We start from the raw sequence: 16,611 nt of genomic DNA, 5'->3' as shown, positions 1-16,611 counted from the left end.
GAGGCACCCAAGCCTTGCTCTGAGAGAGTTCTTGGCTGAGTACAAGAAAGAATTCAAACGTGCACCAGAATTAGAGTCAAAGGGAAAGTTTATTAGAGAAAGGGTAACATTTCACAGACAAAATGTGGTCTCCTCTCAGAGGCTGAGAGTGAAAGAGTCTAAGAGGGACTCAGAGAGATAGACAGAGAGAGACAGAGACAATGAGACAGGCAGAGTGAAACACTGAGGGGGACTGCGAATGTTAGGGGAATTCAGTTTATATAGCATTCTTAGTATCTATGAATTAGTTTAAAGACTTTGTTTACCCACTTTCCTTTGATGGTATAAACATACAGTGAGAAAGGATAAGAGTATGTAGCGAGAAAAGGTAAGACTATGTAGCATGAAAGACCTGCTGGCAATTCTCAGCCTTTGATCCATAGGTTCCCTATGGTTTTAGATGTAAGGAATAAATGATTTTATTTTGTGTATGGAGCTTTAAGAGTTTGTTTTTGTGTTTTTCCTTTATGGTGTGGGGAAATGGTTTGTTAGCAATCTCAGCGGAAATCTTCCTTTATTCTCAGGTTTCCCTGTGGTCTAGCCATAGGGCTAATCGACATATTGCAATCTCTGAATATATTTTGATTTAACATTTTAGTTCTCTTGCCTCCTCCCTACATTATTAAGATTTAAAATAACTTTACTCATTGCACATTATTACATCCCTAGTATACCAAAAGGACAGTGGAGACGGCTTCAGGATGGTGTCTTGTCTGTATCTGCCTCTGTGGCTCCTACCACCATATCCAGGGCTCAGTAGCACGTCAGTAAAAAAACAAAACAAAATGCAAAAACAGACTCCTCTGTCTGACTTTTTTTCTGTTTATTTACTTTTTTTAAATCGATGTATAGTTGACATACAATATCCTATTAGTTTCAGGTGAATATCATAGTGATTTGATATTTATATATATTATGAAGTGATCCTCACAATAAATCTAGTTACCATCTGTCACCGTACAAAGTTATTACAATATAATTGATTTGACATTTAGATTCTGCATCTGGCTGTATTCTTGCTATACAAAGATACCACCCTACCCACTCTAAAGTATACAACATACACCTCTATTCTTTATTGACAGATCCTGCCTCAAGTTTATTTGTACAAATAGCACAGGAGGACACCAGCGCAATGCAGACAGGAACTCAGGGGTCACACTAGTCCTTTCGTCCTCACTTTGGCAGACAGACTTCTACTCTGGAAACTTTGTGGGTCCTGGGCACCTTTGAGAGCCTGAGCCTGAGCTGGAGGTGGAGCTGTAGCTACAGCCTGGGCATTGTTTTGAGCCTTGGCCTTAAACTTTGACTGACAGAGCCTGAGACCCTTGGCAATACAGGCATGAGCACATTTCCCAAGCTTGGGGTGAGCTGTGTAGGCAAGTCAACTGAGCTTGCAGCTGCCACCCTTTGGGACCTTGGGCTTGACCTCCTTGGGCTTTACGAGGGCTTTGATAGCCTCAGCACGTGTACACATGGCCTCGGCATTGTTGGCTTCATCTTCATCAGCCCCTTCTTGTTGTTCTTCTTGGCAAAGTACATGTTCCTCAAGGTTGGGGTCCACCCCCTTAAGAGATTCATATCTTTGTGATCGGAGTTTCTTTATGCCATTTCTGTGCCATGTTTGGGACTGGTTGTGCATGGTGTGATTCTTGGACTTGGCCATGACTGCACCGAAGCCCACAGCTTCCAAAGTGCCTGGGCTACACTTCTATTCTTAATCAATAATTATTCAAGTAGAGAAAAATGCTCTTTAGTAAATATTTGGAATTACTATCATTTTAAATCAGAAAATGATTACAAACAGTTTTAGCGTTGCTAATATTACAGCTACTGTTTCTTTTAGTTTTCATATCTTGAGAAATCCTACTTCTTTTACAATCACTGAAGTACTTTATAAAAAAATGATCCTATAATTTGTGCCTAATTTTTAATAAATTAGAGACTTAAGGGCAGTTTATAATTCAAGATATTTATTTTGATGCCAGTACAATAAGATTACGTAGTGTCCATTCTTACTGTCAGTTTGGTCTATCAGTAGGTGGCAAGTATGACAAAACATGGAGCATTTCTGATTTGCCTTCTCTTTAGTCCATTATCATCATTTAGATGACATTTGATGACATATCATGAGGTAAAATGCTACTCTATTGACACTATTTATCACATCATTCAACAGGTAAGACTTGAGTCTTTAATGAATACTCTCTTTCAGTGCCATTTCTATGGAAAGGGGATAGCAAGAACTAACATTTAGTGAACTCTTATCATGTGTCAGGTCCAGGGATAAATATTTTATAACCTTTTCTTCCCTTATTAATCCCATAACAACCTCATGAAGTAGATTTTTTACCATTTTACAACTTTCCCTAACTGTGGAAACTGAGATTTAACAAAGTGGCGTATCTTGTTCATAGTGACATAGCTAGTCACAACAGTTCAAACCTGTTCAGCCAGACCATTGGCTTACGGTTTCAGTGAGTTCACTAACACTTATTGAATGTCCACTATGTGCATGAGATTTAATCACAACCATCTTGGGTAGTAACCATCATCTGTTTTCAAATGAGGGAGGCTACTGGACTCAGCTGGGTCACTTAGCTGGAAAGAGGTCAGATATGAGGTTATAATTTAGATCTGTCTGACAATAAAGGTATTATTTCTTGTCATCTCTTGGGAGAAATCATTCCTTTAAAAAACTACTCTTCAATTGCTACCCCAAAGAAAATAGCAATGGAAAAATTGGAAAAAACAAGACTTGAAAGTCAATGAACTTGCAACAAATATTGGAACCAAAGTAGTTTCCTTGGACAAGTTTGGTTCAGGTTAATCGGATCTTTTTCTTTACCCTTTCTTTCTTCCTGATTGATATCTTTCCTCCCACTTCTCCCTCTCCCACTCCTACTTCATTCTTCTCTCTATAACTTCTACCTACGTGCTAGTTGTTAGTTCCATAACTAGCTCAAATCCCCTTGCTGAGATCCCATTTTTTTGTTATCTTCTCAAGTCCTGAAACTAGTTGTCAGAGGACTTGGGTGTGCCCCAATGCCACAGGCAATTTTTGCTTTTAAATAGAAAGATTTATCCAGAGACTGCAGTTCTACCCTGAAGAGCTTTTGTGTTTTTTTTGAAAAACAGCTTTTTTACTTTTGAAAAAATAATCGAACTAATCAGCTGGGCCCTCCCAGAGCAAGTTCAAACAGTACCTTTCCCTGAAATGTCTTGCTGGATCTCTGGGCTTTTCCTCTCACTTCTCTCCTACATCTATTTCTCCCAAAGGAAATATGTTGATTGTTTTCAATAATTTTCAAAGAGATCTTCTAACTAAGAAGATAAACTTTCAATAAGAATTGTTTTGATTTATTTTTTTATTACCTGCTATAATTATTTCCTACTTTTGCTTTAAAGAAAAATACATAATGAGCATGAAGGTGCCAAAATCAAATGGGGATTTATAAGCTACATAAGAAAGGGTTTTGTTTCTATAAAATAAACATATCTTAAAATCCTTAATTATGACTCTTCTTTTAAATAGTTTTGATGGAACTATATAATTTTATTCTTTCTCTTTCCAAATGAAGGTGATATACTGGTTGATCACAGTGTCTGTCCAAGGTTAAAAATTTGTCTCTTTGGCAGTCTAATAATGTATATATCTTTGACTAACTTATATTAAGTTATTGGCACCTTGAGCTTTCTATTTTCTATTTATTTTATGAGATAATGATTTAGATGTAAAATGATATTAGTGATTTTTAATTTTTTTAAGTTGTAGAAGAGTTTATTCAAATGAGAACCTTCTTGGAAGGCCAATTCAAAACACCAGTGTAGGCATAAATTTCTCATTGAAATGGAAGTAGAGGACATAGAACTTTATAGAATTGCCCTCTTCTCAACTCAGAAGATAATTCGAAAGCAACTCCCACTTTTATGTTTAAAAACCACTACAACAAAATAGCTTAAAAATGGCATGAATAAAAACTGTCATACTAAAAACGAGGACAATAAACTCCACACTGAATTTTTAGCTGACAAGATGCTCTGCCATACCATGACTTGACATGTGTATCAATTGATGCATAAATGTTTAAATAAGATTTATTAAAATTAGTTTAAGGATGTCAATTTATAATGCATTAAAGCAAAGGTTGAAAATTAAATGCATAGAAGTTCAGGACTCCATCTTTATAAGATGAAAAATTAAACTATTTATTTATTTATTTATTTATTTTAAGCTCTTTATTGCCTTTGTATAATTTCACTGTCTATCAGGGCATCTGGCATATAATAAGTAATCAGTACATGTTTCTTAAAGTGAGTAATAAAATTAATTTCATGCATTTTTACAGTATTGATGTGTAATTTTTTCTTCACAGATTGTATTAATGGAGCATGGGATGCATTTAATTTCATTTTATTTGAGGTGAGACCAGAAAATAAAAGAAGTCTAATTTCTCCAGTCTTTAATAGTGTACAGGCTGAATGATCACACCAGTGACATCTTGCATTATACTTCAACTTGTAGTTCCACTATGCATCAAGGGAAGCCTGAAAATCTTGAAGTAACAGCAAAGAGGATAAAAGGGCTGGTGCTTCATGTTCTAGTAGAAATGTATATTATTTAGAGCAGAGTCTTCTGATTAGATTTGAGTAGTGTCAAACAAATTTTTGAAGTATGTAAATAAAACTCTTTGGAAGAACGTACTACCCACAATTGGAGTTTTTGGTGGCCACATAATATATTTAAATGTTCTTTTGTCCATGGCCACAAAAGCCTGTCCATCTATGGTTGTACCTTACTGTTCAGACACCTGATAAAACAGAAAAATGCTGAAATTATCAAAGATGTCATCTATTCAAATGGACTGTTAATTATGAAAAGACAGCTAAAGAGCTAATTTTAATTTAAGATAAAACTTATTCTGAAAGAATTTGATAAGAATAAAAAGTTAATATATGAATAATAAACAGAAATTGAGAAAACATGACGTGTGTTCTAATTTTTTTATTGGATCTTGAGCAAAATAATGCTGCTTTAGATGTCCAGAAAGTTTTGATTGGATGCTGGACATTTTGATATTACATTGTTGCATCACTGAGTGTTTGGATTTTGTTGTCTTTCTTTTAAGATTTTTTTCCCTTTTGTTATGTGACTGTTACTTCAGATCAATTTGATGCTTTTGTGACTTGTTTTTAAGCTTCATTTGGGTTTGTTTAAAGTAACTTCCAGTCTAGTGATAAGACATGACTGTACTGAAGTCTCTATTAAATGTCTCAGGTGTTTAACAAGGTTCACAATAGATAATATGAACTTGAAAATCTCCCAGCTCTGTTGGAGCCTTGGGAATTGTTTCATTCACAGATATATAGCAGTTGTTCTTTGCCCACACTGTGCAATGGCATCCTAATTATAAAAAGTTTTATATTCTATCAAAACCTTAGGGAAACCCCCAGGCAGTTTTCTGGACCTTTTGTTTTCTGCATATTTTTCACCTATATGGTACTCTGCCCCATAAATTTCAGCTGTGTTGGACACCCTGTACTCAAATCTGTGTTTCCTCAACTTAGTGAGCACTCCTTGCACTGCTGAGGTTTTTCTTTCCAGTGCTGAGATTCAAAAAGTACCTCCAGGCAGAAATTTGAGATGATAGTAAGCCCCATCTCATATGCTTTCCTTCTCTCAAAGATCGCTATCCTGTACTGTCTGTTGTTTATAGTTTGAAAAGAGGTGTTTCATTTTTTTTCTTAGTTTTCTAGTTGATAACATCAGGAGGGCAGGTTTAATACTAGTTAATAAATCATGTCTGGAAGCAAAATTTCCACTATAAATCAGAAACAAATAAGTAAATTTTGCTATGGAAAATTACGCCATTCCAGACACAATCGTTATTATATTCAAGTAACAATGTTTTACGTTTATGTTTCCATAATCCTATTGCTTATCGTTATGTCATTTCATAACATCTAATAGTCTTATAAGATAGAGATTACAAACCTTTTGAGAGATTTTGTGAGTTGTGAAAAGACTTATTACAGACTATTTTATTAGCTTCTACCTTGTCAATATTCCTATTTTTTTTTACAACAATAACAACAAAAATGTTAATATTTCGCTCAGCTTGTATGCCCACTTTATTCATCTGATTTTTTTTTTTTTAATGATTTGGGTTGCCTCCAAGAATGTAATTCATACAAAAAACATGAAGATATGCTATCACTGAGGATTTTCAAAGGCATATGATGTAGTCTATGGTAATAACTTCAGTGAGAAGTTTGAGTACCAATGGGCTAAAAACAGAGCTTCCCAGCAAGACATCAGAGACTTTAGTGGTTAAGTTCTGATATATTTCCAAGGAAAAAATTTGTCTCCAATATGCCTGAGCTGCTGTTATACTTTCATCATTTTCTTATGATAACATGAGCCCACTATCTCTTATCAGAAACTTTTGAAACCAAATGCGTTATGAATATAAAATTTTCTGGTTTTGGAAAGACAATATCTTACATATCTCATATATTTCATATCTCCAGCTGGTACTGAGCAACACAAGGAATCACATTCCATGATATTTCTGCAATGAAATGAGTAAATATTCTCACTAGCTGGAATAAATAAATAAAAACAAAAAAAAATGCTTTTTGGAGATTTTTAGACTTTGCAGTTGAAGATACATGGTTAAGGGTAAGTGTTTTAAAGGCTTTAAGGAGCCTCTAGGAAATAAAATATATTCAGATATCGATGTCATCATAATGTGCTCATATACATTATTCATTAGATTAAAATGTGTTTTAGATAAGTAATTATATATTTTATTTGAAAACAGAAAAAGTTTTGTAGAAAACACTTTTTTCCTAATTTATGAGTTTAAGTGGCTTACTAATGAAACATTAAATAGATAATATTGAAATAAATATAACTAAATATAAGGGGAAGTAATCCATAGCCAGTAATTATCACACTGTTCAGGGCATTATGACATCTAATTTTTTATAACACTATTGTTTGCAAAGCATCTCAGATATTATTTGATTCTTATCAGAATCCTCTGCAGCATATGGGATGGGTATTGTTATTGATCTCAATTAGCAAACGAGAAAAGTGAGCGTAGAAAAACCATGCACCTTGTCAAAAGTCGTTCAGGTCTCACACCTTGGATTTCTGATGGCAAATCGAGTATTCATTTCACTATATTTCATGTCAATCCACCTGCAGCAAACTTTTATGGTAATATATTTCATATTGCAAAAAAGTCATTCATTCCTTCTACATGAGTTAAGAAGCTCTCATTTATTCATTTACTATTATATTAAAAATAAAATATATTGGGTGTGTACTGTTTTAGGCACTGAGATCATAAGAAATGTCCAAGCCTGTATAGAATTTTTATAATAGTTTATTTGAGCCAAATTTACAATAATGCTGAGAAAGATCTCAAATGTTCTGGAAAATAACAGTTTTGCGTACATTTGGAATTAAGGAGGGAACATAAGGGAACATAAGGAAGATTAGATGAAGGAGGGAGAAAGCAAGGTGGTGATTGAATTATAGGATAGTTAACAAGATTATGTGCTTTATTGAGGGTGGTTATGCTTTTGAGGGGTCTGAAAAGAGGTACTTTAAAGGGATGTTAACATAGATGCACAGAAACAATTACCAGAGATTGCTTAAGGCAGAGATAAGTCTTTTACTAAAGAAGTTATATGACTACCCACCATGACCTGCTCAGTTAGGAATTTATAATCCAATCACCTTATGAGGTTACTTTTGGTCACTGAACTTATCAGATTTATTATAGTGCCCCCTTTTCATCCACAGCACTCTTCTAAATACCATAAGAAAGAGCCACTGCTCCATTTCAGCTAAAATAAAGAATTCTTAATTAGCTTTCAGGAGTGGCCTTTTGGATCTGCCCAAAGAGTGAGACCGAAGAGTTAGTTTACCAGGCCCAAGTCTCCTGACTCAGGGTTCCCTGTTCTTTCCAGCATTTTTTTCTGCAAAGTTTATAGTATTTTAAAGATAACATTATCTTCTCTCAGTGGAGAGGCCTGTACCTTTATAAATGAGAGAAAATGGCACACGGAAGGGAAAAATGCAAAATCACACAACAAGTCCAAGATAATCACGAATGGACACAAAATCCGTAAAGTCTCTCCTCATTATATTGGGCCTTTCAGTGGGCACACATGGCAGGATAAACAGAATATCAATAGAACACTTTAGCACTGTGCCTGTGGTGGTCCAGCACAGTCAGCTACTTGGTCTCCATGAAGTCTTCTGAGTACTTGAATGACAGAGTCAGCTGACTGAGATTGAATTAGGTACTTTGTTTTCCTTGTCCATGATTTGTCTCTGATCAAATCCTGGCCGATTAAGATTCTCCCTGCTTTCTTTTCACTGAAAGCTACTCAATGAGTCACATCTCCAACCCTTATCCCTAGCACTGAGGTTATTGGCTCTAAAAGCCTCCATGGAATGAGTCATGTGTTTGGAATGATACTTGGGAAAAACCCAACGGGCAGGCTGCCAAGTCACTTGCAGGTGACCTTCAAATAAGAAAAGTATCTGAAAATTAATGGGTCTCTGATACTTGGAATCCCAGAATACTTTTAATTAATTAAATTAATCAATTAACTGATTAAATAATTAATAATCAATCACTGGGGGTATTAAGGAAGCTATGTTTACATGGATGACACGGTAGAGTCATTAGGAGCCAATATCCTGGAATAAAGCTCTTGCTGATGTGTCCTCCCTCTTGATGGATATGGATCACAGAGGTATACTGTACCTTGTTCTAGAGCACATCTATTAATATTTCAGAAATAAAGTCAGTATATATTCCCACTAATTTGGATATGTGTAAATGTACATGTACATTCATGTGTATGTATGAATGTAAAATGCTTTTCAAGAAATATCGCACTCTGGGTATATATACAGTTATTTTCTTAACAGTGAAGCATGATTTCCATCGAATCTTCAGCCTGTAAAATTAGAAATCTGCAAGAAAAAAAAGTTCAGGAGTTTTTTTACTTGTAAAGAATACTCATCAAATGAATTAGGAAGAGGAAGCAAGGCTGTGAAAAGATCTCACTGATGTATGCAGAAGAGGGCTTTTGTTTTAGGCCTAAGCAAGGGTTCATGTCGGCCCTCCTGATCTTTGGATTGTGTGCCCAGACCTGTTATTTTTCACAACAAAGTACCTTGCACATTTCCAATAGTAAAAAGAAAAGCTTCTTCATGCCTTTGAGAGTCCAGTGCCATTCTTATCCTACCAATCTTCCTACACTGATTTCCTTCTCCACTTTATTGGTACTCTAAACCACTAAATTGATTATTTTTCCAACTGCCATCCCTAGTCTTAGAAATTTCCTTTAATCTTTTTTCCATGAATAGAGAAACTTGCTTCTTGTGCGTTCCACCAAACTTTCCTATGTTCAATAGAAGGTTCAGAACTAAGATTGAAGTTTTTATTTGCTTACCAACCCCTAGAATTGGAGTTGTGTCTTTGAGAATACTAAACAATTTCGAGTGTATTAGAGAGTTAAAAAAAAAAATCAAGGCACATAAGACCTGTACAGAATTTTAAATCCAGAGTTTCTTAATCCTGACTCATAGGTGGCTACAATATGGACTTTAGAAAGTCTTTGGGGCCCTGTCATTGGAAGCAACAAAAAAGTGTAAATGGGTGGGGAAAGCTTTCATTTATTTTCAAAGGATTTTGCTATCCCAAAGGGTTCCGCAGTTGGCCTCATCGTAAAAAATTCAGCAAACATGAATGGCTGGAGGTTTGGAGTTTTAATCACTCTCTCCACCTATCTCTGGGCCTCGATCAACTGGAAATAAAAAATTTAACCACATTGGGCCCCAAGAATTAGTGGTAAAGAATGGTAAACCTGGACAATGGTGGTGAGATCTGAGCCACAAATGGGACTTTTGACTTCCTCTTTTTCAGAATTAAAGAAAGGCAGAACTAAAGATGTGGACTCACCTGTCCTACCCACTTACTTACAGGCAGAGAAACTGAAATCCAGCCTGCTTGCTCACAGTGTCCAAGATGAAGGAAGAGAATAGAGATAGAGCAAGTCAGGGAACCTTGTCTTTGCAAGCCAGTGACCACATTTTCTGATAACCATGGCCCAGTGGATTTTTACTTATTATTACCAAGTAAATAAGAGGGAATAAATAGAATGAGAAAATATCCGGTGTTAAGGGGGAACCACTTTGCTTCTGTTGAAATGCAGTGTGGGAATAAGGGTCCCTGGCAAACAGGAAACATGATATGTGTCACTCACAACCCACTTTTCATTGAGCCCTGAGGAAGTAGATTCAGTAAGCTCGGAAATGTAACCTTTGCACTAACCAGATGTGAAGGCTACTAATATCTGTTTTTTACCCCTTCCAATACTGTGCCTAAGATGGCACAGCATGAATTTAGTTCCACAGGTTTGGAGCCTTACCCGTGCATTCCATTCGTAGATTCATCACTTGTGTGGCCTTGAGCAAGTTACTAAAACTCTGTTCTTTAATATTTTCATGTATGATAAGGGCAGTTATTATTTAATAGAGTTGTAAGAAATGAATGAATTTGTACATGTATAGTGCTTAAACCTCACTTGGCACATGGTAAGCACTCAATTAAAATTAGTTACTTGCTAAGGCTTTGGAATTTGTCCAAAAAGAAAAATTCTTTAAATATTTTTCTCCTATTCATACAATTTTATAGTATATGTCATACCTTTTATTTAAAAAGTCTTATCCACACTGTGTCCCATCATCTCACTTTCAAAATTATCCACAAAATGTTCGAGCATTAGCTAAACCGATGGGATACTCTACAGTATTTAAAGTCGTATTATAGAATGATATTTAATTATATGGGAGAGATATTTATAACACATTTTAAATGAAATAGAATTATTAAAGCAATATGAAAAGTATGATAAAATTTTTCCTAGATGACAGATAAATGTTGGTAAAGTATTTGGAAGAATTTGCACCAGAATATTGTGTTATTTCTGATTGGCGAAATTTGGGGTGATTATTTTCTTCCTTCTTAAAATTCTACAATGATTATGCACTTCTATAAAAATAATTGAAGTTATTTTTAAGAAAATAATTCAAGCTCAGATGCTTCAAGAGGATATTTGAGACCTGATTCCATTCATTCCAACAGTAGGCACATTACCATGATGACAATGCTTTCATCATCCTAGGATTCAGCAATACTATTGACTATCATGCATTTTAGTTGGTTATATAGGTTTCTGCTTTTCACTGAATGAATGCTACTTAACACTGAATGAGACCAGGTCATTTAGCCCAACTTCTCCATACTACGCAGATTTCACTATTGCTCCCTATTCCTTCCCACCACAGATTCAGTCATATTATTGGTTTAAATATTTTCATTGACTGGGAATCCATAAATTCAGAGGCAGTGAAGTCTATTCTTAGATAGTTCTTAGATATTTCTTACTTACAAAAAACAAAATCAACCTTTAAAGGATTGGAACAATAGAAACATTTTGTTTACTCTAGAATAATAATTTTATTTTAATGAATAAAGTTCAAACACTTAACTAGAGTTTTTATTTCTCCCGAATTCTCTGTCCTCCAAATTTTGTGTCCTTCCAAGTTCCTTATTTCTCTCCATTGCCAGTGCCATAACTGTAGTTCAGACTATCTTTATTTCCCTTACCGGATCCGTTCAAAGAATCACCTCACCAATTGATTTCTTTGCTTCCTCCCTGTCCTTCTTTAGTTTGTTCTCCACATAGCAACGTGATATGTAAATCAGATCACGAGACTTTCCATTTTTAAGTCAAACTCCCCATTGCACTCACACAAGAATCTAAACTTCATCCTAAATCTTTCCTATGGAAGATTTGGCCGACCTTCCCTCCCTCACACTATTCTTACACACCTAGTCAAAGGGGCACCTTCCCACATCACTGCCTTACCAAGTGCTCCACACTTCTCACACTGGTCCCTTCTTAGCCTTTAAGTGTCAGCTAAATGACACCTCCTCAATAAAGCCTTCAAATGGTCTACAACAGCCCTCCCCATACCCATAATTTAATCATGATTTAAGCCTCATATTTATTAACTTTATTTACTTATCATCATTTTATGCGTATGATTTTTGTCTGCTCCTTATTTTGTTTTTGACCTCAGGTGCGTAGGGTTAAATTAAATATTTTTCTCAGTTTGACCTCCTGTTTTTTTATTTAGTTAGTTCTCAATAACTTCCCTGCCACTTTCCTGCTCTTATCATCCTTCCTTCACTGTTAGGCAACTATTCTTATCTGGTTTATAGAAACTTTTTTAATATTTAATTAACATAAGCATTACTTAGTTAATATAAGTAGTTTGTGACCTGTATAAACTGTATTTGATCAACATAAAGAAGTAAGAAGTGTCCTGGCTTATTGCTTACTTGCTTCAGCACCACCTTTGTTTCTAATGGATGTACAGTGTTTCCCAGTGTGAGCCCACCACATTTGACTTTTACATTATCCATTGATAGAATCAGAGATTGCCTCTAATTCCCCACTCTCATAAACAACACTGTAATAAACATCCTCATGCAAGTCCTTATATGGGCATAAATGTCTCAGGGATATGTTCACTCTGGGCAATAGGGTATATTTATTTGTAATTTGATTAAGTACTACCATAATGGGAGTTACAGGCTGACCTTTAACCAGTAATGTTTTAGAGTCTCTATGTTCACAAACTTCTGCCAACATTATTCATCCTTCTATTTTTGCAAATCTGATAGGCATAAAGTAGTATTCTATTGTTGTTTTGATTTATATTTCTGTATTTTAATAAGTCTGAGCATCTCTTTATATGCAGGGCCATGATGTATAGATGCCTGCTAGGTACTTACGAAAGAGTGCTCAGTTAAAGATGTGAGTGGGAGCTGAGATCCATCCTGTGTTCTGCATGCCCTGCCATGGGGCCATAGCTATCTAGAAGAAGGGCCGACTTTTGCTAATTCTCACCAAAGCACCACATGAACTATCACTAGTCTAAGTCACATACTATTAGTCACTTAGGCTTCAAATTCTGGGAATTCCTCACTCATATCCTTTCCCCCATTTAAGTTGAAAGTCTTGTTTATTCTTGTTGATTTTGTCATTGCTTGTGTATCATAATCCCTTTGAGATTTCAGACATTGCATATTTCTTCTCGAATTCTGTCAACTGTCAATTTTGTCCATGACATTCTTTTTTCAACAGAACTTCTTTTGACACAATCAAAAACCGGTCAATATTTTTCTGTATGTTATTTAATTGTGGAATTTTGCTTAAATCCTTCCCAACTCTAATTTATGAGTATATTTTTCTGCATTTTTCGTATTAACTTTATAATGTTACATTTCACATTTAGATATACAATCCTCGTGGGATCCACCTTTGACTGTGATTAAAGGTAGTTATCTGATTTTATTTTTCTCCACATTCTAAGATGCTTTTCTCTACAACATTTACTAAGCAGTCAATTCCCTATTGATTTACAGTGCTATCTTTATCACGTAATAAATTGTCTCTGAGCTCTGTGTGTTGTTCCATTGGTCTATTTGTCCATACTTATGCTAGAACCATACTATTACTACTTTAGTTCATGTCTTTATATACAAGCTTTTATGCTTTTTTTAATGGAAGATTTTCATAGATTATTATTTTCCTGGGCAACTTTTAGAATATGATGTATAAAGTGCCTCAAAATATCCAGTTAGAATTTTGATTAGAATTTTGTTGAATTTGAAGATTTGGAAAGAGAATTAACCTCTTTCCATCCTAAAGTCCAAAAGAAAGGAATGTTTCTCCATGACAGATTTCTTTCTTTTTTAAAAAACAGATATCTAAATTTTTCTTAAATGAAATCATGTATTTATTGTTAATACACATTTATCTTATAGTTTTCTAGCAGATGTGAATGTTATTTTTTTATTTTATTTTAAAATTGAGCTAAGTTGTCATTAAAGAAAAATACTATTGATTTTGAAATTTTGTATTATTTCTGGCAATCTCATGAAATCATCTTATAAATTCTTGTTGTTGGCATAGTGATTCTGTTGGCTATTTTAATAGACAATCATATTAACCACAAATAAGAACACATTTATTTCCTGTGAATTCTTATCTCTCTTATGTATATTTCTTTTCTTTCAACTTTAGTTAGAATTTTTGTATTGTCTTCAACAGCAGTAGTGATAATGGGCATCCTTGCCTCATTCTTATCTTAAAGGGGAAGCATCTATAGATTTGCTACCAGGTATAAATTCTACTGCAAGTTCTAGTATATAGCTTTTATCAAATTCAGGAAGTATTCAATTCCTAGTTTTAAAATAATTTAAATTATAAGTAGATTTTGAACTTAAACGCTTTCTTTGCCTTATAAGAAAATGCTTTTTAACAGAAAAATTCCATTTTTTAAACTCTATTGTATTTAACAATGATATACTGTATGATGTTGAATCATCCTTGCATTCCTGGCAAAAACTCTACTTTCATGATATAATTTTTTAAAATACACTTTTGAATTTTCACATCTCTGCTTATAAGTAAAATGTTCCATGATTTTTTTTTCTTACATTGCCCTTGTACAGGTTGGCACTAGCATCATATAATAAGCCGGGCAGATTTCACTCTTTCTTTACATTCTTAACAGCTATAAAGCCATTTGCATTGGGAACCTTTGCAAAGGGGTGGACATGAACTCTGATCACCCTTTCAGTTTTTTATGGCTTATTGGGTTATTTAAGCTTTTTATATTTTCCCATTAAACATTTTGTATATTTATTTGTGTTTTTGTAGAAACTTATCCATTATATCAGGGGTTTTTATATATATTAGTACCATCTTGCAACCATGAAGACAGAACATCAGCAAGAGAGAAAGAACCTGGATCTTTAACAAAATTATTGGACTATCAAATTAAGTAAACTTTAGATCATCCTACCTCTATATTTAATTTATTAGAGATAATAACTTATCTCTCTAAGCAACTAGAATTTACTTAGGTATGGGGATTCTAGTACTCTCTTTTTCTTACTTTTAAATTGTTGTTCTTACAATTATTTCTTTTTTTCTTTTGACCTTTCGTTTTTTGTATCTTATCTTTATTTTGATCAATTTTAATGAAGGCTTATCTTATTAATATTTCCAAAAAAAATCATCTTTGGTTTTGTTTTCAACTGTATCATTTATTTCTGCCTTACTTTAAATAGTTACTTCTTATCTTTATTGGTTTTGTTTTACTAATCTTTCTCTAAATTTTGAGTTAAATGATTAGCTTAAATCACTTTTAAGCTTTATTTATTTTCTGATAAATATATTTAAGTCTACAAATTGTCTACTAAATACTATTTTAGCTGTGCCTCACAAATTTTGAGAAATAAATATTTTCATTCAGTTCTAAGTATGTTTTAATTTTTCATAAGATAATTTTTAACTCAAAAGATTTTACATTAGTGTCCAGACATGTGATGTTTTTGCTATCCTTTAAAATTTTTCTAATTGTGTTGCATTATGACTCTATGACTCAAGCTGCCAACCATCTCACCATTAGCATACACACACATACATGACCAGAGAAGTTTATTACAAACTTGGTCTTCCCACAAAGACCTGGAAGAAGGTTTGATTGCACTGTCCAAAGCATCACTATTTTTACAGCAGATAGTCAATAAATATTTATTAAATTAATGATTAAATTGACATAATATATTTGTAATTTGTGAGATTGTAGGTTAATGTAAACCAATTTGCATGAGATATTACTAAGTAATTATTTTGATTTCTAAGACACCAAAGAAAACCAGCATCATTACTTTAGTCAGACCTCATAAAGGTCAGATCCATCTAAGTGAATTATTAATTATTGAGAAGATAATTATCTAGTTTGGTGCTATCTAAATCTTATACTCTGTCATTTCTCTTCTGGTTAACTTTAAGGATACTTTCTAGAATTTATGAAATGTTGCTTTCCATAACCTATGCTTGCCTTGTACACAGAGAGTTAGAGTTTAATAATTACTTGTAATTGTTTATTGACTGTATCACAAAGTAGCCAAAAAGTACAAGTTACATTGTTCAGCAATAAGCCAGCTACTTCAGCAGATGTTCTGTGCCCCACCCATATACCTTAGGTTGTATCTGTTCCTAAGCACATTGTGGCCCTCCCTACAGCCCACCATTGCCTAGGTCTTTCTCTGGCCACTAGAATTAACTTTGTTTATACATGAGCCAGGACAAAAAATTCCAGGGAATTGTTCTCTCTCACCCCAGGTGCAAATCCTAACCAAATATTTGAAAATTTGTGGATAAATCTTATAAAAAATTATTCCAGCTTTTTTACTCCTTGGGTGGGTTAACTCTAAGATGTGTATTTTATACTGGGAGGGAGGGTATAAATTGGAAAGTTTTGTGAAGACAGCGCAGGTAGAAGGTGTCATCTGAGTCTTGAAGAAATAAACTAGTTAATTAACGAAGGTCAGTTTTAAACCACGCTAAATTGGTATTGAGATAGCATTCTCCAAACCCAAAACAAACACCTTG

At 34.2% G+C, this 16,611-nt stretch overlaps 1 pseudogene; it reads right to left on the bottom strand.

Annotated features, from left to right (window-relative positions):
* Positions 1-1,195: 1,195 nt before the first annotated feature.
* Positions 1,196-1,715, bottom strand: LOC120588187 (60S ribosomal protein L29-like; annotated as a pseudogene).
* Positions 1,716-16,611: the final 14,896 nt, after the last annotated feature.

Source organism: Pteropus medius, unplaced genomic scaffold, assembly GCF_902729225.1.
Source record: "Pteropus medius unplaced genomic scaffold, Ma_sr-lr_union100, whole genome shotgun sequence".
NCBI classification, from domain to species: Eukaryota; Metazoa; Chordata; class Mammalia; order Chiroptera; family Pteropodidae; genus Pteropus; species Pteropus medius.
The sequence above is the reverse complement of the archived record's forward strand: the minus strand, read 5'-3'. Positions and strand labels throughout refer to the sequence as shown.